Source organism: Cydia fagiglandana, chromosome 2 (assembly GCF_963556715.1).
Source record: "Cydia fagiglandana chromosome 2, ilCydFagi1.1, whole genome shotgun sequence".
NCBI lineage: Eukaryota > Metazoa > Arthropoda > Insecta > Lepidoptera > Tortricidae > Cydia > Cydia fagiglandana.
The window spans coordinates 18,778,762-18,802,332 of NC_085933.1; the positions used below are offsets into that span (position 1 = coordinate 18,778,762).

The following is a 23,571-nucleotide window of genomic DNA, read 5'->3' on the forward strand; positions in this document are numbered from 1 at the left end:
AAATTCACTCAAAATTAGTATATTTAATTAGTAATTAGTGTATTAGTGTATTTTTACTCAAGATAATAAATCGTGACCTCAAAAGAAACTAATGACTGATTTCAAGTTTATACTTATAATTATGTAGGTATAAATAAAAATTTAATGTTATTATTTAATGAAATGTATTGAGCACATCGACCCGAATTAATATATCACTCTAAAAGACTAGTTATAAATTATAAGACTTCTTAGCAATAATGACTGATTACATTAGTGATATATTAATATAAACGAAACATTAACGAGTGATTGATATGCGTTCGGCTACTTTAAATACATTATATATATCGATACCTTTTAGTCATTTACCGACGAAAGAAATAAAGAGGTTAACTTCCCGACATTTTCAGGTTAGCATTATTGTCTTGCATTTTTTCATCTGCAGAACAAACGTACCAAATATAAAAAGCATTATGAAATGCATGATGTTTTGAAACCGAAAAGACGCTGACTCATAGCTGCACGATTGACGTGAGTCATTTATCATGAAAGAGTTTAAGCGGCAGACAAAATGGATGATAAATATCAGGTTTAGTGAGATTCTGATGACACTGACCAAGACTATATCGGAAAGGAAAAGTGAAACACGCCGTACCTCAACCTTAAAACTTTAATTATTATATAAAATTATTTAGCGTTGATCATCTGATTCAGAAGTCACACATTGAAGGAAAAAAATGAAAACATTGTAAAAAATGGTACGGAACCCTTAGGGCGCGAGTCCAAATCTTACTTGGCGCATTTTTCTAATTGAGGCCGATGGCAAAGATACCAGCCCAAGTGGTCCAGTATGATACGACCCCTATTTAATACTATGCCTTTTTTTGTCAAGGCTGTGTCGTATAAATGTCGGCGGCCGATCGTAAGATCAGGCATATCGTGAAATTCCTAGGCATATCGTGAAACGTGAAAATCTTTGACTCGTTCCCTGAGTCGACGGAGCCCCGCGCGGGGGCTCCTATTTCTGGGCAGTTTGCCCTTCGGGCATCTGAAGCAACCTAACGAACCTATCTTACCTATATCTTGGTTTAATGTGACTATCCTCAAAACAATACACAGGAACATTACGATGTGCCTGATATTACGATCGGCCGCCGACATAAATACCTATATGTTTATAACTTCTAGCATGTTTTTGATTTTGACTTGGATTTGCTTTCTCAAGCATCACTACAGACGACTAGTCCACCCCCATTATTAGAGAGAGATAACGGGGCGTTTTTTTAAAAGGCCTTAGTAAAATATGAGGCCCAAATGTTCTGCCAAATTAAGTAGGTAAATACTCGTAATTTAAAGACTTATTTTCTTTTCCGTACTTTTTAACAGCGTTTTATGCCACAGAACGACTGCCTTCTTCGTGAACATTATTTTTTTCATAAGTATGTAGGTATTTATTTCATAACAATTACCTATTTGCCGTCCGTCAGAATAAAACAGAATACTTACCATTTTTATAAATAAAATACTTTTTTAAATTGTATTTCAGAAAGAAAACCGTGACAAATCTTGTTTATATCCTGTAGCCACCCAGAGGCCTATAAAAAGGTATCCTGTTTTATTCTCATCTGAAATCTGAATAAGTATTTTAAAAAATTAAAATTGCATTTATATTGGCAAATTTCAATGTCTGGGCGGCTGCATGCGCAGGAGATCTAAGATACGACCTAAATAACAACAATGTATGGAACTAATGTTATGATCATGTTATTTTATTCGTTTTCGTTCCGCGAGGCTATTTTAACTATCATTAAAATAAAAGGAAAACCTAATGGGCCAGCCTTGATATCAATTCCACGGCTTCGTAGAACTGTGAGTGTGATACAATCGTAACTTATGTACCTATATATTTGATACAAAATTAATCTGAACCTTGTTATCTATACGTTTTGTGTCTTGTATCCGGAATCACGATAAATTAACGCATTAATTAAGGAACAAAATATTTAGAGATTGAAAATCTCAGTTACATTCCTTGGCAAAGGAAACGATTTATCAAACGTACGACATACGTCAATGCTCGGTATAACGATTAGAAATAGTGGATATGAAGGACCGTGTAAATGCTTGGCGTAGTCCGTAGGTAAAATGACCCGCAATGCGAGCAAAAGATGTCGGGAAGAATAAGAGAAGTCAGTGGTTGGTGAGATGAACGCAATGATTTGCAGCAGCGATAAATCCGCCGGCAGACGGGGACAGACCCGCCCGCGGCCGCCACGGTAAGTGTATCCAATTACTACGATACCCTACACCGCAGCACAGCACCGACCCATACGTTATGTACCATAATAACAAAGATTACCGTGATAAAAAAAATCTATTACAAACAGCCGGGAGAGGTTACTTCGCTTAAACTTTTTGTTCTAAAACAGGGCTGTAAGTAGATTGGAATATTACGAACACTTTAAGTAGGTGCAATTATCATAGATTTGATGCGTATTTTATAGACTGCGGACGTGTGATATGTTTCAGGTCGTCTCATTTTACACCAGAAACCGTTAAGAGTTGTAGGCGGTTTGCGGATAATTAATTCCGTCCTGTGCTACTTATGTTACCGTCGGAAGAAACCGCAGCGCCCTGTGGTGGCTTAAGAACATGTTTAGTCGCACTCGTATCACTCATTCCACTTTGTGCCAATTTCACCGGTAGGCCGTCTCGTATACTTGTTTGCCACTGTTTCTACTAGACTACCTCAAGCTTCGCAAACGATTAATGCTTTAACAGTGGAGGATGCAGTGGCCCGTATTTCTTAATGACTTAATGCCAGGTTTCTGTCAGTTTTCATCATTTCAGTAAGGCGTAGCGTGCAGATTAATACTCGTATCATTTATAATAATGTCGTCACGTAAAAACTGGCAGCGGTAACTATATGGACTCATATTAAAGGTACCTACGTAAAGATAACTTGTAATTAAATGCTGGTACCTTTTAAACCTAAGCAATGCCCTTATTTAACCAATGATTTTCAATATAAAATGGAAATATCCTTTATCTTTAGCTTTTAGCTCAGGAGAACTTTCGTGTTTCAAGTAAATACGTTAGTACAGCTTCATGTGGTCACCTGACACCGCGGAAGAGCTCTAGTATCGAGTAATCAAGCAGCATATCGCCCTCGGCGGAGCAAGATCTGACCCTGCTGCCTTTGTTTGCTCAAATTTATTTTTACCATCACAGATCGTGATCGCCGTCACATACCTAGTACCTACCAAAAACATAACAAGGAGAACTGATTTTTTATAAAAGATTTTAAATCATAATCTATATATATAAATGCAAGTGTCCTGACTGACTGACTGACTGATTCATCAACGCAGAGCCGAAACTACAAAAGCCAGAAAGTTGAAATTTGCACACCAGATTGCATTTATAAAGTGTACAAGAGATAAGAAGCGATTTTGAGAAATTCAACCCCTAAGGGGGTTAAAAAGGGGATGAAAGTTTGTATGGGGTTAAAGTTTTCTTTTAAGCTAGGAATTTGAAACTTCGTAAAAAGATAGGTATATTATTAAAATACAAGAAAACTGGTTTCAACGTTTTCGAAAATTCATCCCCTAAGGTGGTGAAAAAGGGGTTGAAAGTTTGTATGGATATCAAAATTTTTTTCGTGTGGTGGAGTTGAATCTTTGTATTTAGGGATATTATTAGAAGACAGGAAAAGTAATTTCAGCGTTTTGTAAAATTCATCCCCTAACAGGGTTAAAAAGGGGTTGAAAATTTAAATCCATTACAAATGCTTTGAAACTTCCTAGAAAGGCATAATAGCCGATAACAAAAAAAGGTGATTGGAACGTTTTTGGAAATTCAACCCCTAAGGGCGTTAAAAAGGGGATGAAAGTTCGTTTTCGGGTGCAAATTTAATTTTAAGCTAGGAACTTGAAACTTTGTAAAAACGTATCAAATTCAAATACAAGAAAACTAATTTCAGCGTTTTCGAAAATTCATCCCCTAAGGTGGTGAAAAAGGGGTTGAAAGTTTGTATGGATATCAAAATTTTTTTCGAGCGCGGGAGTTGAATCTTTGTATTTGGGGATATCATTAGAAGTCAATAAAATTAATTTCAGCGTTTTGTATAATTCGTCCCCTAACAGGGTTAAATAGGGGATGAAAGTTTGTATGGGGTTAAAGTTTTCTTTTGAGCTAGGAATTTGAAACTTTGTTAAAAGATATATTATTAAAATACAAGAAAACTAATTTCAGCGTTTTTGAAAATTCATCCCCTAAGGTGGTGAAAAAGGGGTTAAAAGATTGTATGGATATCAAATTTTTTTTCGAACGCGGGACTTGAATCTTTGTTTTTGGAGATATTATTAAAAGTCAGGAAAAGTAATTTCAGCGTTTTGTAAAATTCATCCTCTAACAGGGTTAAAAAGGGGTCGAAAGTTAGAATCCATTAGAAATGCTTTGAAACTTTTTAGAAAGGCGTAATAGATGATTCCATAAAAAAGTAATTGCAACGTTTTTGGATATTCTACCCCTAAGAGGGTTAAAAGAGGGATGAAAGTTCATCTTGGGGTGCAAATTTTATTTTAAGCTAGGAACTTGAAACTTTGCAAAAAGGTACCTATTAAATTAAATTACAAGAAAACTCATTTCCGCGTTTTTGAAAATTCATCCCCTAACGTGGTGTAAAAGGAGTTCAAAGTTTGTATGAATATCAAACATTTTTTTTCAAGCTTTCAAGTTAGGAACTTCAAACTTGGTAAAAGGGTATTAACATTATATTAAAAGTTTATATTATAAAGTTTGCATCGATGAAAATTATAGGTACAGTCAACGGTAAAAATATGGGTGTAGACAACTTACTCAAAAATATGTCCCATAGTTCTTATTTCACTGACATAAGAGTTATGTGACATATTTTTGAAATGATTTGTACACCCATATTTTTACCGTTGACTGTACACAAGATGTAAAATGTTCAAGAGTCCACGCGGACGAAGTCGCGGGCAACAGCTATTCATAATAAACTGTTGGTAACTGTTGGTAACCAGTCTGTTAACAAGGTGTATTTATTCCATATTTTTAAGTAATTCATTCATGTGAATGGAATTTGTAAGTTTTTTTGTTGTTGGAAGGACTGACCTCGGCGAGTTTTCGATAAATAATCAACGTCACAATCGATACAATCGGCACGTAAATGGCCATAATGGGAAACGCTGCGGTGCATCGATGCGATCGCAGCGTACGAAGGCCGGTTGGTCAGTCGGCGCACGGCGACGGTGCGGCTGTTGTACGTTTTTAACTTGGTCAGATTGTACGTTCACTGAATCGGCCGCGTGCTGATTCAAATCGAGGTCTGCCGGGTCGCTGGGCAGAGCGGGTTGCGATGCTCGCGGATCGATTATCGCGCGTCACGAGCTGCAGGCGAATCAGGCCACACACTGCACGCAATGTCGCGCCATCTAATTAATTCTCATTTGGGCAAAAAATCTATGGGTATGTTACACGCAACGTCTCCAAGCAACACACGAGCGAACACAAAAACCTGTCACGTTTCGCCGAGCAATAAACCGAATTATCTAACTGCCCGCGGCACAACAATAACAACAAGTACTTACTTCGTATTTTCATTAGCAGTAACTTAACATAGCAGCAACAAGAAGATATATTATGAGATTTGCCATAATTTTCATCCAATAAACAATACATGGTATATTTTATTACTTTAAACATAACTGAAGCTTGGTATTAATAATTATAAAACAGAAATATTAGGTATGAAAATAATGCATTACAATGAAATCGAACAGTAATAGTACCCCGCGGGAACCGGAGAGCGCTATTAGACCGACATGGACATGACTTATTCTGTGAAATATGTAGCAATCGCAGATCGATGTCATTTCAAATTGGTTCGCAGTAAGCCTCAGGTGTTACCGCCGTGAATCATTTAATCGCTCGTTAGCGAAGGATAAAACTAAGTTTAAGGAGCGACTAAATGTTGTGGAGCTTCTTTACGGCGTCATTAATATATGACTATCAATCAGTTACATTGGAGTATTTATTTTATTCGTTGTGGATCAATAAATCTAAAAAATCACATAATCATTAACTTATCGACTGTGGGAAAATTTAGGAACTTTTTACGAGGTTTATTTTGTAATAAATGTGTTGCATCTCTAGGACTAGTTACATACGAAAAAGGTGCGTTAGTTAAATCATAACTAATATACACTTTTTTTTTCTCTGTAGATCTAAATTTCAAACTAGAAAGATATCTTTATAATTTCCTAGGCTCACGTAGCGTAACTACGTGGATCACGTAGGGGAAAATTTATGCGCAAAGCTGCTTGAAGGTAGTTTTCACGGCACGGAAAATGATGTTAATATCTGCCGTCATGTTCGGTGTCAGTAAAGGCACCTCCCCGAGGGAACGGTTACGACGTAACAATAGTCATTAGCAATCAATCAAACTGATTTCAGTAGGTGGCGTAGACACTCTGGCTAAAAGCCAAATCGTTCCTTGCGGTCACGTTGAGAAATTTCATATGTGGTCATGTTACGTTAAATCGAATAGTAACACAAAACGGGATACGGAAGCCGTGACTGTTTTAGAGCTTTCAGTTACGTAAGGGAATTTTACAAGTATCAGCGCCAACCTCGGTCGGGCGGCTCGGTCAGTTGAAACGAAGCGATGAACACAGGGATTTATTGAAATTGTGGGCACCGATACGTCGATGGCTGTGGTTGGCGGCACGCGCTGGTATCACGTACGGGCAATTGAAAGGAGCGCGAGATATTGCGGGAAATGCGAGGGAATCGAGTCACAATTGCTGCTCCCGGGCAAGCCACACAATGTGCTCGCGAAGGGATAACGACGCGGGCGTCGGTGTCGCTTCGCGCGTCACGCCTTCATGCCACGGCACGCCACCCGAGGCACACGACAGATAGATCGATAGCTTTACAACCAAACAATTTGCTACGAACTTTGGTCTTTTAGCTGACCGAACCGTAGGTACATTTACAATTCGAACTACTTAGGGCCTTCAAGCTGCCAAGAAACTTATTAAGTATAGTACTTTAATAGTTGTATAGTAACAGTTACCGCAAAGCTCTAGAGCCTTGATCACAGGAGTGTATAATACCTACCTACTTGTTAACTACCTCTTTATTACTTAATTAATTTGTATATTATTTATAAAGTATTTAATTATGGTAGCTAATTAAATTTTATTCTACTTTGATGTTTTTGCTAAGTAATTATATAAGCAATTTTATTGTAAGCTTCATGGCCGATATACTCTTAACGTACACATATCTGAACGACCTGACTTTTTTTCAATTGCTCGTGATTCTCCTGGACCTTGTTTGTCTGTCTGTTATTAACTTATTGCCGTGCTATTACATGCTCATTATGTGTTTCCGCCAAGAACTTGATCTATCGAGAGCACTTATTGGATGTTATGACACAGAACTGGATGTAGATATGTACTATTCTCACTTACTAAAAATACTAGGATGCTTGTGTTGTAAGAAACGATATGTCGGCTGTCCAAAAATGGACAATCGAAACGTGGAATTTTAATCGATGTCATGGCTTGAATAACTCTAAGTTGACAAAAAACACGGGCCTCGGCGGATGTCCACGCGCTTCAACGCATTTATAAGGATTACCGACTGAATTCTGATTACGAAAACCCCATGCAGACTTTATTAAGTACGTAATTATATAAACAGCTACGTCAAGTTTTAAAAAACGTTTGAGGAATATTAACTACGTGTTGACAACAGGTGTTGGTTTAGGCGCAAAGGTATAGGTGTTTTCTGTACCTATCTATTATTTTATTCGTATATTTGCTCCCATCACTTTTGATTGCTGATTGTGTTTAAGCAATGAAAACCGGTTGCCGGAGCTCTCAGAGCGCAAAAGCCCAGGGGAGATATTCATGACATACTTATCACTAACAAGAGAACTAGTTATTATAATTTATTATTGTCTCAGTGTTTTCTTTGATATAATATCTTTGGATACAATAGCCAGATACAAGCAGTGCATCACTCGTGGGAAGATGTAAGATAAAGCCACAATCGTACTTTCATCCGATCACGCATGATATAAAGTGCGAACCATACAACAATGCTAACAAACAGTCACGTACAAGAAACAACGATAATGTTTTCTGTACAACAACAACTACCTACTCAGTGAAATGTGTACTCTGCAGCAGTCAATTTAAATACTAAAGCATGAAATTTCTCATCCTGTCGTATCATACATCTGTTTACATACAAAACTTTACGTCTTTCTTTAGTTGATCATTATTTAAGTAGGTAAGTCACGTGAATAAAATGTGGAGTTTATTGTCAAAGTCTCGCAAATGAGCAATGCGTTAGTTTTGAAAGGCACACGTACAACATATTTAGTTAAATATGTGTTGGAAACAGCAGGAGGCATAGATGCCCACAACCAACTATAGGCTTCCGAGATCGTTCTAGCAGCTACCGACCGGGTACGTAATGCATATTTGGCCTTACAAACCAAATAGCATCGACACAATCGTGGTCAAAAGTATATCTTGATTTCTATTCGACGCGGAGACATCTCTACCACTTACGATAGACACCAAAACAACAAGCAAGTCCTTCAACTTCCTCGTCCTAAATTGACAATATACACAGACTGAACCTACATGACGCGCTGCCACGAGTAACCAAGTGGAGATATCGCCAGGGCCCTCGAAGTTTTAATGCTTAGGGTACGTTTATGTCAGCCTTAGTTAATATTAAATTATTTTGAATAAGTTATGACACGGAATTATGATTTTATTTTAAAAACTCGCTGATCTCAGAGACTTTTAGATTGCTCTACATACTTGCTACTTGACAAGATTGTGGACTGTAGTTACGGGACGAAGAAGTCAGACGCTAAGTGCAGGGCTATAACCGCGAAAATCGAAGTTCGTAAATATCGAGCAACTATCTCTGTCACTGTATCACTGAATCTCTTAATTCGCGATAGACTCTCAGGTGTAATACTTTAATTGATAAGTACCGAAAGCGACACAATCCACGTTCCATATTATGCTAGCTAAGTAGGTAAAATCGCTCGACCCCGTGGTAACACAAAACCTTCATTCCAGATATTAAGCCTTTTGGTCTTGTGTGAAAATACCTTTAGAAACGCTTTGACTTTATTTTTGCCATCCTTTCGATTACCAAATTGTTCTGAGTCACGCTGACGACACAGGTGAATCGTGTTCACTTAGGTAACGCAGACTTATTTGGGACCTCTCCCATTATTGGCTTGTAGGTATGTGTTTGTAATATAAATAACAATCCTGTAAGCAGGTGTCATATCCTGGTATTTAAAATGCCAATTAATTACTTTAAGTAAACGAATAACTTTTTAGGGTTCCGTACCTCAAAAGGAAAATGGAACCCTTATAGGATCACTCGTGCGTCTGTCTGTCTGTCCGTCTGTCACAGCCTATTTTCTCGGAAACTACTGGACCAATTAAGTTGAAATTTGGTACAGATGTGTAAATTAGTGACCTAAAGATGGATTTTTTTTATAGTTTTAAAATACATAGGTTCGAAGTTATTTAAGCAAATAGCCAAAAAATAAACATTTTGAAAAAAATACACAAATTAGTTCTCTACCTATAGATGACAGGAAAACCTATTAGAAATGTGCAGTCAAGCGTGAGTCGGAAACCCTAGAAACGCGAGACCAACTCGCACTTGACCGATTTTTTTATAGCACAATTCTGTCATTAATTCAATTAAACATTACTTATGGAGTTAGCTTTTTGTTTATTTTCCTAGCTTCGACTCATATGCAGCTATGAATGTGATAATTACCTACTAATGCAGTAAGAATCTGTAAGCGATATTGCACTTATCCAGTGCAATAAAATGAGAGTTCATTTCCTCATTAGTCATTAAAATTTCCATTAGTAATATTATTACAGAAAACATATTTATTAAATAATTCCAATAATTCCTATCAAGATACATTATAGTACAATAATGCATAGGAGTCACTCGTAAAGTTGTAATACCTAGCATTCACTGTAAGGTCGTTAGAGACGGAAGCTGGAGGATCATTGCGACTACTAGACGGTCAGGGACCGTCCTTTAGGGGACAGATGCCGAGTTAACAAACTGAAATATGACGTTGCTGATACAATGCATGAATTATAAGAACCTACCTACTCTTTCAGTATGTGGACGTATAAATATACATAGTTGTGTTAAAAGCGCGAGATTGTTTTAGTTTATTTTGCCTATAGATTTCATTTGGTAATGTTTGCTGGATAAAGCTATTATTTTTTCAATAGACAAATATTATATAAATTATTAAAAATATACGTTAAAATTAAAATAAAATGAGTGTGTAATATTTCTATCGATTTTCAATTCCAATTATGTACATACTTTTATAATTTTGGTGAAGAGCATTAAATGACAGAGATTAGTAGAATTTAATATGTATTCTAATAATAATGGCATTAAAGCTCTCCAAGGGGCCTCTACGTGTTGGATCTATATCCCCGCGCAATTGCCCCCCGCCACGCAATTGCCGGTCTTTTGATAGGCTTAAGCCTATCAAAAGACCGGGATTTATAGGCCCGTGAAACCCAAAATGGAGTATTAATAATAATAATAATTCCCCCGCGGGGGCAGCTTGTGGCGAGCTGACGGTGAGTGGCGACACCGCGGACCCCTATTCCAGAGGGCCCTGTCATCTGGCCCTCGCCTCTGTGCTTGCCTTGATTGGCCGGCCAGAGTGGAGTCGCAAGAGCGGGACCTATGCTCCAGGTTGGAAGTGTAAAATGTCATAACGCCGGCGGCCCTTGAACGGATTACCGGGATCTGGCTACCGCAGACTCACCTCTCGACAACCTCACAGCCGCTCCAAAGTGTTGTCCTGTTGTCGCACTGTGCGTGCGGCCATTGCGGGGCCCACTCAATGAGTTGGCGAGTCACCACCTGTCTTATACAATTTTGAGACTGATTGTCACGGCAGGTGTCCGCTAGTCTCTCCCATAGCCCATTATCCAGTCCATCCAACTTTCAAATCTATAGCCCATGACCTTAGTTCCCATCGCAGCACAAAAGTGCTGCACTGCAATAGTCTTTGCACCTGGCGGGGACCATCTCTTGATGTATCACATTGTGCGTTCGGGGATGGTATCCGCCACGTGTATCCCTTGCTTTTAGATTAAAGTGTCTTAAAGGGCCTCTGCGCTGTTGGCTTCGGCCCCACGTACGCCTCCCAAAGGTCCGGGACCCCATGGTCCCGAGATGTGGCAAAGACATACAAATAATAATAATTCAGCCTATATACGTCCCACTGCTGGGCACAGGCCTCCTCTCACTCGCAAGAGGGTTTGGGCTATAGTCCCCACGCTGGCCCAATGCGAATTGGGGACTTCACATATACCTTTGAAACCTCTTCGCGGATGTGTGCAGGTTTCCTCACGATGTTTTCCTTCACCGAAAAGCATGTGGTAAATATTAAATGATATTTCGTAAACAAGTTCCGAAAAACTCATTGGTACGAGCCAGGATTTGAACCCGCGACCTCTGGATTGAAATTCGGACGTCATATCCGCTCGGCCACCACCGCTTCCACACAGCATGTATTCTGCACAGCAATATCTATCTACTATATATTTATAGAGAAGTCAACGTGGTTTAACCCCAAGTGGTTGATATAACAAATGATCCTAGATAAAAACGACTTACTGCCCAACACCCGGTCAGCCAAGCTAAGCATTCAGGCCACAGCTATCTTCCTAGATATGGCCAATGATAATTCCAATAAATCAGGATATGGTATTGAATCTACAGTCAAACTAAACGCGGAGGCTATCGGTGCAATATGTTTTCGATGTCGTCCGTTTCTGGGTCAAACTGAGCCCGAGGCATTTCAATTATAAGACACGTATTCCGAGCATAGAGTAATCTGAGAGGCAACATATTTCCGTTAAACTGATCGATATTATATTTACGCGTAACGAGTGTAAGCCTAGATTGAATGTGATTCTTGTATTCGATTATTTCATAATAGCTAATATAGCAGTTCTTGGAAGTAAAACGGGTGTCGGTGTTACAGTAAAAAGCATTTCTTAGTGCAAATAGGATGTGATGCGTGATGAAGGATACTTTTCAGAATGTTATCAAAGTCAATGACGCAGAATAGTTGTAGGTAAGATTTTAAAATGCGGATACCGTAAAATTAGGGCAAGCTGGTGGTAAACGATGTGCTCGTGTGAGAAATCCCACACGCGTCAAGGATTCCACGCCACCGCCACGTGCATCAATTAATAGTCAGGAGTCTACGCAGAGCGACTATTTCTGTACGGACCCTCCATCCGTTTTTGGCTGTACTGTGAAGTTTTTTTTTTTACTTCAGCACTGGCAAAGTAAAATATTAATTAAAGCTATTTGATAAGAACTACTGCGGTAACGAAGCACATAAAACAGAACATGAACCCTGTATAGTTAGTAGTATAGTATACAACTAGTACTGAAGTAGCAGTTAGCTTCGTCAATCGCGTCTAGAGAGCAACAGATCAACTTTCTCGCCGTTCTTGTAACAACGAGTGAGACTAGAGTTGCGTACGAATATGGACACTGCAACCGTCGTCGGTGTAAATTACGAGAGTTATGACGTAGGTGGAGTCTATATGACTAGCGTCTGAATGAAACTAAGTGGCAAATAAAACAAAGAGCTTAGGTATCTGGGATCAAAATTATCTAGACTAATAGAGAATATTACTTACTAGAGTAAATTTTACGAGGGCTATTATTAAAAACCGGACAAAAGTGCGAGTCGGACTTGCCCACCGAGGGTTCCTGCTTTTAAGTATTTGTTGTTATAGCGGCAACAGAATTACATCATCTGTTACAAAATTGTAACTATGTCTAGCTATCATAGTTCATGAGACGATTCATCAGCCTGGTGATAGATAGACAGAAGGTGGAGTCTTAGTAATAGGGTCCCGTTTTTACCCTTTGCTGGGTACAGAAGCCTAAAAAAGAGATTGTAACCATATTATTTACATGATGTTTCATCACTTTCATCATAAATACAAAAAAATGGTCAATTGCGAGTGGGCCTCGCGCTCCAAGGGTTCCGTACATTACCCAATTTTTAACAATGTATTTTTATGTGGAACGTGAATGAAATGTCTAAAAAACCCGTAGGGGACGGATCAAAAACTTAGGTCCGACTCACGCTTGACTGCACATTTCTAATAGGTTTTCCTGTCATCTAAAGGTAAAGAAAAAGAACTATTTTGTGTAATTTATTCAAAATGTAGCCCCAGCATTGTTTAAATTTTAGGACAGACAGCCAGACTATAAGGGTTCTGTTTTTTTTTCTTTTGAGGTACGGAACGCTAAAAAAAATAACATGGCATCAAATCGATGGTGATCCTACACTTAATGATAGTGAGGTCGTGGTTTCGATATCTGCAATCAATCGTGTCCTTCAGACGTCCCCGTCGCCGGAGCAAAAAATGTATAAGATACCAATCCAGACTTGGGAACTTCTGAAAGTCAAACACTCTTTTTTCTGATACAAGGAGCTAGCTTTGCAAGATATTGTGCCGTCGATACAAAAAGATGCCAGGAATAATTTTTAATATAAGACCTTGCGAATACGAACTGTACTGGCTTAAAACTATTTCTTCAACCTTCAAGGGGATTAAATATATGCAAGCAACAACGTACTGTGTCGAAAACAAACCAGCCAAATAAACCATCCTATTTTTACAGAAAACGTCAACCTATGTGAAGCTTAGTTAGACTAATCAGAGGTTAATACTGCCAATTATTGGTCGATTCGAAAATATCGCAAAACAACATCGAATAATCTAAATCGAGGATGTAATTGAAACTAAACGAGAAAAATGTTTATGTAGATTTGTCATTATAGATATCTTCTTGTTTAAAATAGTTGGTTAAAATGTATGAGTCTATGCTGAAACGTAGGTATATCATTTTAATGGTCTTCATTCCACAGTTTCACATATCACCAAGTAGTAAGTACTTTTCGAAAACAAGAACACTATTGAGTTCTTATAATGGCAGTGGTCCTAGATGACGGAATCAATAAAAAAATACCGAATGTGTCCACCCGTCTTCGAAAAATAAGGGAACATACAAAAACAAACAGATATAGAGTCTGGGTGGAAAGAGAAGAGTTGTGAAATGAATGGGATCCGATACATTCAATGACTCTTTCCGCACGGACTCTACCGACGAATTCAGAGAGAGAGGTAACGATTAAAAATGCTCATGCTAGTTAACTTTTTTATTTCAGGACATAATTATATTCAGGCCTCGGAGTTTTCATAGCACAGTAAGACACAGCTACACTACACGGGAAGCTATGAAGTGTTAACATTAAAATTTTTGTAATACTTATCCTCATTCAATAATTTCGCTTCCACACTAATTCTTCTTTCAATAAGTTTTTTACCAAGGACTGAGTACATCTTCATTCGAGAATACTCGTATACTGCCAATTTGTTAGCCTAGTCATGAAATATTACCAGACCCAATATCGCAGTCTCAGCATTTTCTGATTTATTAGAAGAATGACGTTACGTAAGCGACTCTCGTGGAATGCCCCTCCTACTAATAACATTATTACGCCTGACAGATCATAACTTTCATGAGCTATTATATGTTTCAATTAAAATACTCAAGATGTTTTGTAAAAACTGTAGCTTCTGCAGCTGTGTTAGTGTACGTTCACATATTTTTTGGTACGTGCACTGGATACAAGGCTGTACGTAACGGCTTGAGTGTGCTTTTCTCCAAGCTACACCGAGCACACCATCATAAGATTCATGAGGTGTCCGTAATATATAGGTAATACATTCGCTTCCGCTTATAATATTAGCACGGTAGAGTAGTGAGTGGCTCAGGCGATGCCGATGCCGGGAAACGCACAATATCGGCTTTCTCTCGCCGTTCGCAACTTCAGCAGTCCGCGCCCAGAGAAAACACGGTGACAATTAACTGCGGCACAGCGTTCATTTCCGTGACACACGTGGGAATGATATTGATGGTTGAGAATTCATATCTTGTTCAATTTCTAGTCGTTATCAGTAACAGCATATATTACATATGTCTACGCTGCTGACGCACCGAAAGATATATCGATACTGGTTCTATTCTAGTCACAATGGAAGACTGTTTCAAACTATCTTGAAACTATTTCAACTGTACTATTTATTATTAATCATTTACTGCGACAACAATAATCGTGACCCAATATGATATGCCCAGTCCGCGGCAGAAGGAAAACATCGAAAACGCATTGATCATGTCATAGGAACACCAAGTTCTAGGCCCGTGGCTCTATATAAATCAGAGTGAAATACGAACAAATATTACCATAGTAATCGGAAAGACAGTGAATATAAATACAGCATAAATCATAATCGTAATGATTTATTTTAAAATATAGCGACGGCAGAAAATTAAAGTGGCGAGCAATCCTCGTCGAGATCACAATGCACGCGATGATTTGTTATTAAAACCGGACGGGATGAATGCAAGTCTACGAGTCAATCCGTGAATACTTCATTAGATGACTTAACAGTCTTTGCTAATAAATTATCTCGGTGCAGAATCAGAGCCAGTGAACATATTCAAATATGCGTATCATCACATCATTCAACAGCCATCCTTTGCGTTGCGAGAAGAGTTAATACTGAAGTAGTTTAGCGAATCCCAGCATATTAATATTTTAATAAAATGGTTAAGACCTTAATCAAGAAATATATTTAAAACGTATTTTGCGGCCGAAATAGGATCGGAGTTACGATCCAAATCTTTTATATATTGACCAGTCCTAAACAGCTTTATTCTTTAAAACCACGTTTCGCATACATTCCATCATACCCTGATGGATGAGTTTGCACTTTGGCAAAGACATTTAATTCATTAACGTAAATTGAGCCCGACGAAGGAGAGGTATTTTTCCAAATTAAGACCCTTTAAAATAATGTACGATCATTTATCGAGCGACGACCCGACCGCTGCAAGAGCTTAAGCGATTTTAAATTAGAATATTCGACTGACCATCATTTGTCTTACTGAAAAACAAAATAAGTAATTTTCAGTGACAAACGATCAACACTTCGTTATTTCTGTTTCGAAAGGTTCAGTTACCTTAGATTAAACATCATACCTAAAGAATTGTGTGGGTATTCCTCCTCGGATGAATTCTATACTGAAATGTACATTCGAAATATGGGAGCGGTCAAGGTGCTCACAAATAGTTTTGGCCACGTCTTTGTTATTTAAGTGTTAGTGTATACATTCACATATTTTTGGTACGTGTTAGCCGTTCCCATATGATGGCGACGGTACTTAAAATATTACAGAAAATAAATTTTACGTAATAAGTACCAACCGCGAAATCATTATGACGTTAGTTCCGTAATATTCCTTACATTCAATAGAAAGCTCCGTCCGCGCAACAGCGGCTACTAAGAAAGGAAGCGGTCTATGAGAGTAGGTAAGTATTAAATTTATTAATATGTTAAGACGATAAGGAGTAATATCACGGTGCGGGTAGCAAGAGAGCTCGGGCGAGTGAAAGCGGGTGAAACTTCCGAGCGGAAGCCGGCTTTCTACCCCGCCTCCTGCCGGTGAAGAAAACTAACCCTGGCTTTTAGAGAGGGCACTGTACTTAAACGGGTGACCAAGCCCGACAGCTTTATACGATAGAGAAAACTATACAGATCTCGTCGCCTCGGAGCCGGTCGTCTTCGCTTGCCTACGGTTTTTACACTCATTATAATTATGCTGGCTTATTGAATCTTGCGACTCGAGGAAGATTAAATAATGTCGATTATTAAGGGTGAACATGCCAGCATTTCATCTTTTTTCTAATTCAATATACAAAAAAAATATGTTTCTTTCTTTACATTGTATTCGGTGTACTAAATTTAGACTCAGAGTTCAGGCTTAAAAGGCCGGATCATGCTTCTTAGCTGAAAAAGGAAGCAAAAATCAATCCTACGTTACCTGACGAAATATTTTTCCGGATGTAGGTCCACGATCTGACTTCCTGATCGCAAAACAACACACGCAGTTATCTGTAAAATGTGTAAACTGGCGTGTGTATGTTTCACGGCTAACGCGTAACATCGTGTGTTTACAGAGACGATGCGCGCTCCGCGGCAGGCGCGGCGCGAGCAAGGTCGCGCGCCACGTGCGCCGAGTGGTACATTGTTGTCCGACGAGAAAGTTGTTTTTCTCCATCTTCTATTGACACTGAAGAAAACTTATGAATCTGAATGCGAACGGGTAATGGAAATATTGGTCTGAATCCTAAGTTTGTCGTTGCGTAATGCGTATTGATTTATTTCGTCTTTGGAATATGTGGCGTACCTAATGTAAAGGGTAAATAGGTTCATAACTTATGCATGTTTTTACGACTTTGTTTTCAACTATACGAGCCGAATTTTACGAAGGTATGGTCAGGAATAAAGTAAGTAAGTAAGCCATGCAAATTCTAATAGAGCTTTCGAGTAAAACTCTGACGTGTACAAATAGTAATATAGATTGAAATTCCAAATAATATTCCAAGATACTCAAGACCATATTATAATTATGGCCTATATATAGCCTTTTATTCATATCGTTGTATTCATGGAAATTATTTTTACTTTAGAGGCAAACTTAACCTTTGTGACCTGTTCTTATCCATTAAGATATTACTTTTACTTAATATCAATGTAAATACAATCGGACCATTACTTTAAGATCAAACCCTTTCTTTCAGTGATAGGCACAAAGATCAATTTTTATGCAGAGATACTGTTCAAAGTCCGAAAAATCAGGTTAATCATTTAGCACCAATGAGCCTACTTTACTAGACTACTACACCTACTTATATAACTAAAGGAATCAGGTGTAAAATAATAATTTGCAGGAACTGTCAATATCGATATACAAAAAAAAAGATTTCAAGTAACTTAAATAAGTATGACCCCGAGTTAAATACATATGGCAAACTATTATAGTCAGAAAATAAATTGTATCCAAGTGCCAATGTAAAGTCGAAATAATTTATTCAATTTAGATTTACAATACGACGACAGGTCGAACCAATTCAAACGTAGACCAAGGCCAACAGAGTTCATATGATAAACAGTAGCCTTTGTAACCTTGAAATAGACAACGCAGCACCCTAGTTGATTACTGAGTGATACTATAGTAAACTAGTAAGGCCCCCCCCACATCTGGCGTCTTTCGAGCGTCGGCGTCTGTCGGCGTCGGTCCAGCGCTATGGAAAATGACGTCGCTGAGCAGTTGCGTCGACGCTGCGTCGACGTTGCGTCGACGTCGGCCATAGAATTGTAGACGCCGACCCTCGAAAGACGCCAGATGTGGGGGGGCCCTAAGTAGTACTAGTTCCTAGCCAATTCTAGGGATTAGTTGCCAAGCGGACCTCAGGCATGAGCTGTGGCAAAAAGGAATATGATTAAACATATTTAGTATTATGGTGGTCTAATTAAGTACCACAGGAACTACCTATAGCTTGATTTGAAGCTAAGCCAAAATAAGGTTCCCACCTATTTACTTAAATTAGTTGGTGTCGTTTGGAAATCTTGAAATGGAACAGAAAAACTTTTTGCGTTTTAAAGCGAATGATTATTCTTATATTATGTCTTGGCAATACGTTCTCTCTTAATAAATACACATAAAATGTGAAATCAGAGAAGTTTAAACAAGCACAAATTAAACCAAGCACAAAAGTTATAGATACCTAGTGTTAAAAACAGTGAGAATTTTATTAGCACCGCATTACCTTTTACGAGGGTAATAGTAATCCTAATAACAATAATTTCACTCATTTTATGGTAACACAAGAGGCAAACGAGCAATCGGAGAAGCGCCCATTTATGCATGTTGTTCATTGCTTATTATATTATGTATCGAGGTAGTGGTAATGTACCTTAATATTTACTCTCGTCTCAGAAAGCTTCTCTTTTCACGGCATAATGGAGTTTTATCACACTAGAACTAGTTCATAGTTCAAGACCTGCATAAAGTTACAAGCACTCGTGAACGTCCACAGGTATTATCACGGTAATACAGATTTAATAATCACATAAAAAAAGATGCTGACGAGAAAGAGTGCGTCTTTAGAATATTTCATTAAATTAAGAATTGCATTATTACACTCTTACTAGCTCACTTGATAATTGAATTAGTCTCCTTATATTCATTCTAAAACTGTGCTAACAAGAAGGGTCCAGGTGTCCACCTGCAGTACAAAAACACGTCAAATGTGATCACGTAAAAGTGGGGATGGGGCATGGGATATTCAATAACTTCTGTCTATAGGATTTATAGGCTCTGGTAATTCCTTTCGGATAACATGGTTTTCTGAAATGGTAGAGTATATTTAAGAGTCTTTGGTAAAATGTTCCCCTACGTCAAATTATAAAAGTGATTCTCATAATGATCTATCAATGGGCAAGGTGTTGATAGTTATTATTAGCTTTTAACTACATCGTTTTGTCCTTCCATAATCAAAACAAAGCATTGCGCAGTTTCAACACCCATACGGGTGTCTCTATATAGAGACCATGACATTGGCCCACGACGTCCTTGCGATTATGTGACAAACAAAAGCCGACAGTATCGCGTCACTAAACAGAACGCAAATCCTTATACAAATATTGTGACATGCGTAGTGTTTACAACAGTTTACAGATGGTAATGATGGATGGTAATTCACGTTATTGGCTAGTTCCTTTAAAAGAATAGTGGACCACGAAACTTTTGAAGAACAGGTACCTATTTAAATGGAACCTTGCAATTTAAACTCCAAACCTTCCTACTTAGGGTTCTGTTATTCGCTTTGCACGTTCTGAATAAAGGCGATTCTAGGTCTCAAGTTTAGTTTAGTACACCTACAGACAACAACGATATTAGAAAATGTTTTTGGGTAGGTTCTACTAATCTTACATAGCCAAAAAATTATAATGAATTGTTGCTTTTCACAATTTTCCTGAAACGTTTTCGTTTTACATATAAGAAAGCTAGCTACGGACACGAAACCCAATAAGTAGTAGGTATGTATTACGTGCATTTTGCCTTTGGTAGATCTAGAGTCCATCGAAACTAACTCAGCACCAACTTTGACAGAATAAAGTGTGAAAGGTTCATTATAAACGTTATATTTTCATAGAAATTTGACATTTATGATGACATTAGAACACTTTGACATTTTGCAAATACCATGCAGAGTTAGCTTGGTCCGACTCTAGCCTCGTAAGTCCCCGTGTACTTGTACAAGTTCAAATTAAATTCGAGTTTTGAACTCATATAGAAATAAAAGAAAGTTCCAAATTCAAAAACGCCAAAATTGTCCTGGGCCTTACGAGGCTAGTTTGTAATTGAAACATCGAAACATCGTTTTTATACCTTTGATATTCTGCCTATCATAATAATCAATTATTCATATAACTAATTTCAAATTATTAGTACATACCCACATCATATTATATCATTCCATAATTTCCATTCCATATCCAAACCGCTTTTGAAGAGTTATTTATTTCTAATACTCCTAAAAACTACATTATTACCAGTAGCAACAATAGCAAAGCAAGAATAGAGTTAGGATTATGCCATACGGTATGATTCCACGTTCATAACCCGAACATAAAACGTGCTAAAATGTAAACAAATATCCAATAGCAAATGCGTAACAAACCAACAGCTGTTCGACCACAATTGAAAGTCTTTTATACGATTTACGTAACTGGCATACACACCTACTCGTGTCGAATTTGAAGCTTCATTTCAACATTTTGCGCGTGTATTTTCACTAACAAATAGTCCCAGCAAATAATATAGAATTAATGTACCTAAATACCTAAATACACAGTTCCCGAACAATTGCTAAATTGTCAAAGAGTTGTTTGATGATTGTTATTTATTGTCTTTTATATACGTTTGATAAATAAAACAAGGATTATTATTTCTGGACTTGGTATTTATTGTACAAAAATAGTGTGCGAGCGTGTAACTCATGCCTGTCGACCGTACACAAACGAAATACTATACCTATGTAACTACATATGCATAAAATGCATTCACACAGTAAGCTACACATAGCCTATATTGTTTACATTAATACGATGTATCGTTGAGTCTTACAGCCGTGCTGGTGACTCTCTTCCGATCCCACCACAACTACAAGCTCGGCGTGGCTGGCGTTTCTTAGATATTACTACTTCAGACTATAATTTACACGGGACGAGTCTTGTGTATTTACAAATATTCGAGAAGCTAAAACCACGTGTTTCGTTCCAGCTAAAGCCTTCTTCCTTTTAGTAAAAAAGTATAATCGAAATGAAGCAGGCCCAACTTGAATGGGTATTTAAAATTACAACCGCATATATGTTTTGTAAATCATCAAGTGACACAATAACTACTAAATACGCGTTATAATCAGAATTCTAAACATAAGCTATGCAAAGACTGCTAGCGTACGCCGAGCTTGTCGTACAGAAGAATAAAAAGTTAGCAAGAAACAATTTATCATGTCTTCCCACGCACGCGCCGCGAAACATAAGCAAACACAACACATAAAAATAAAATAGAGAACATCGGACAGCCATGGTGTGTAATACCCAACGATAGAGACGGTGTATAGTCCATGAATAACTTAGTTATATTCACAATATCTACATTGTGGAACTTTATCTGGTTTAACTTATGACGTTGGACCCTTATTTAAACAAAAATGACCTGTCAGCCAATCGGACACAGATATTTTGAAAATCGCCGCTTGTCAATGAATATTAAGGAGTATAAAATGTTCCCAATGTAGAAAGCATGCTGTAAAACGCAAGTTACGTGCCAGTAAGCAACCACTAAATAAAAAAACATGTTTGTTGCGTTTATGCAAGTTGGTCAGCTTCAGCGAGTTCTGGTGTTGAAAGTGATGACGTAAAAATAACGAGGTGTCGATTCGACTAATAAAACAATTTGAATATACATACAAATGTATATGTGTGGCTTTCCATCAAGAGAAGTCCTTATGTGTCATATTTTTATAAGAATTTCAGATAGAAAGGACCTTATTGCACTTCAAGCAGAAGGACCCTTCGGTGCTAGAAAGCGACATATTATTAGATTATTATGAAGGACACAACGATTTTTCCGTTTCTTTTGGCAAATAAGGATGTTATTTGTTAGTGATTTGAAATGACGACTATATAATAAATGCACATGACTTTACGATTGAAAAATTGATTGAATGATCGATATTTAATCTTACATGACAAAATATTAAACTAAACCGTATGAATAATTCACGCGCTACTTTTTATGAGATCCACGGCGAATACATTTATTTATTTAGTTTCACGTACAGTAGCGACCAAAAGTATTTTGACAATGATAATAACTTTGGTATTGTATGAAACATATTAGTTTTTCCAAATGAATTTTTGATAATTTAATCAATGGCTTAAAAGCTTCTTGAAACACGTAAAAAGCTTAGTTTCATCGAATGAAAATATAAACTTGGCAACAAAAAATGACAATTTACGGGTTCAAAAGTATTTTGACACGGTTCTTTTTTACAATTTTTTTGAGAACAGAGCCGCAGAATTTAAATATTTTGGAAGTAATTACATCTGAATACTTCTCTTAATATGCCAAACATAAAGCATATTCGAACGATTTCAAGCAAGCTGGTCCGGCTGCACTTTAGAAAGATAAGTAGCAAGCTGAGGTTTCGCGGACTTTTGGTGTATCACTGCATCTGATTTCTGTCTGGAATAAGCAGTTCAAGGCTCGAAACTGCATCAAAAATAAGCATAGAAGCGGTTGTCCTCGAAAAACGACTTCTAAAACTGATCGTGTAATAAAAATGATTTCAGTAGAACACCCATGGAAGCGTAAAGTAACAATTAAAAATTAACTAAAAAAAAACTATAGCGTAAAAGTTGTTGTTTTTACTATTAAACTACTCTTAATAGAGCATGGATTACATGGTCGACGCCCATTAAAAAAAATATACATATTTCAGCAAAGAATAAGGTATCCCAATTAGCATTCGCGATTCGTGACAAGTTGTGGACAAGTTCCGATTGCTCAAAAACTTTATGGAGTGACGAAAACAAGTTTAATTTAATGTCGTCGGATGGTATCAAGTATGTGCGTCGACTAAATAACAAAAGACACGTTGTGCGATACCAGGTACCCACCCAGTCTAGCCTGGTGGCATTGGTGGCCCTAACGTGATGGCTTGGCGATATTTTTCTCGCCATGGAGTCGGGCCTCTCGTACGAATTGATGGGATAATGGATCGATATGTATATGAAAATTTACTCTACACACAAATGATACCATGTACAAAAGAAAATATGCCACTTCGCTGGGTTTTTCAGCATGATAACGACCTCAAACACAAATCCTGTCATGTAAAGGCTTCTTTAATGTAAAAATAATCTAGGTTTTTGAGTGGCCTAGTCAAGGTACTGATCTTAATGCTATAGAGCTTTCATAGAAAGCGTTGGATCGTCCAGT

General features: G+C 37.7%; 1 protein-coding gene across 1 annotated transcript in view; it reads right to left on the reverse strand.

Annotated features, from left to right (window-relative positions):
- LOC134678278 (CCR4-NOT transcription complex subunit 6) overlaps nucleotides 1–23,571 on the reverse strand; it is a 175,083-nt gene that overhangs the window by 121,258 nt on the left and 30,254 nt on the right. The window lies entirely within an intron of this gene.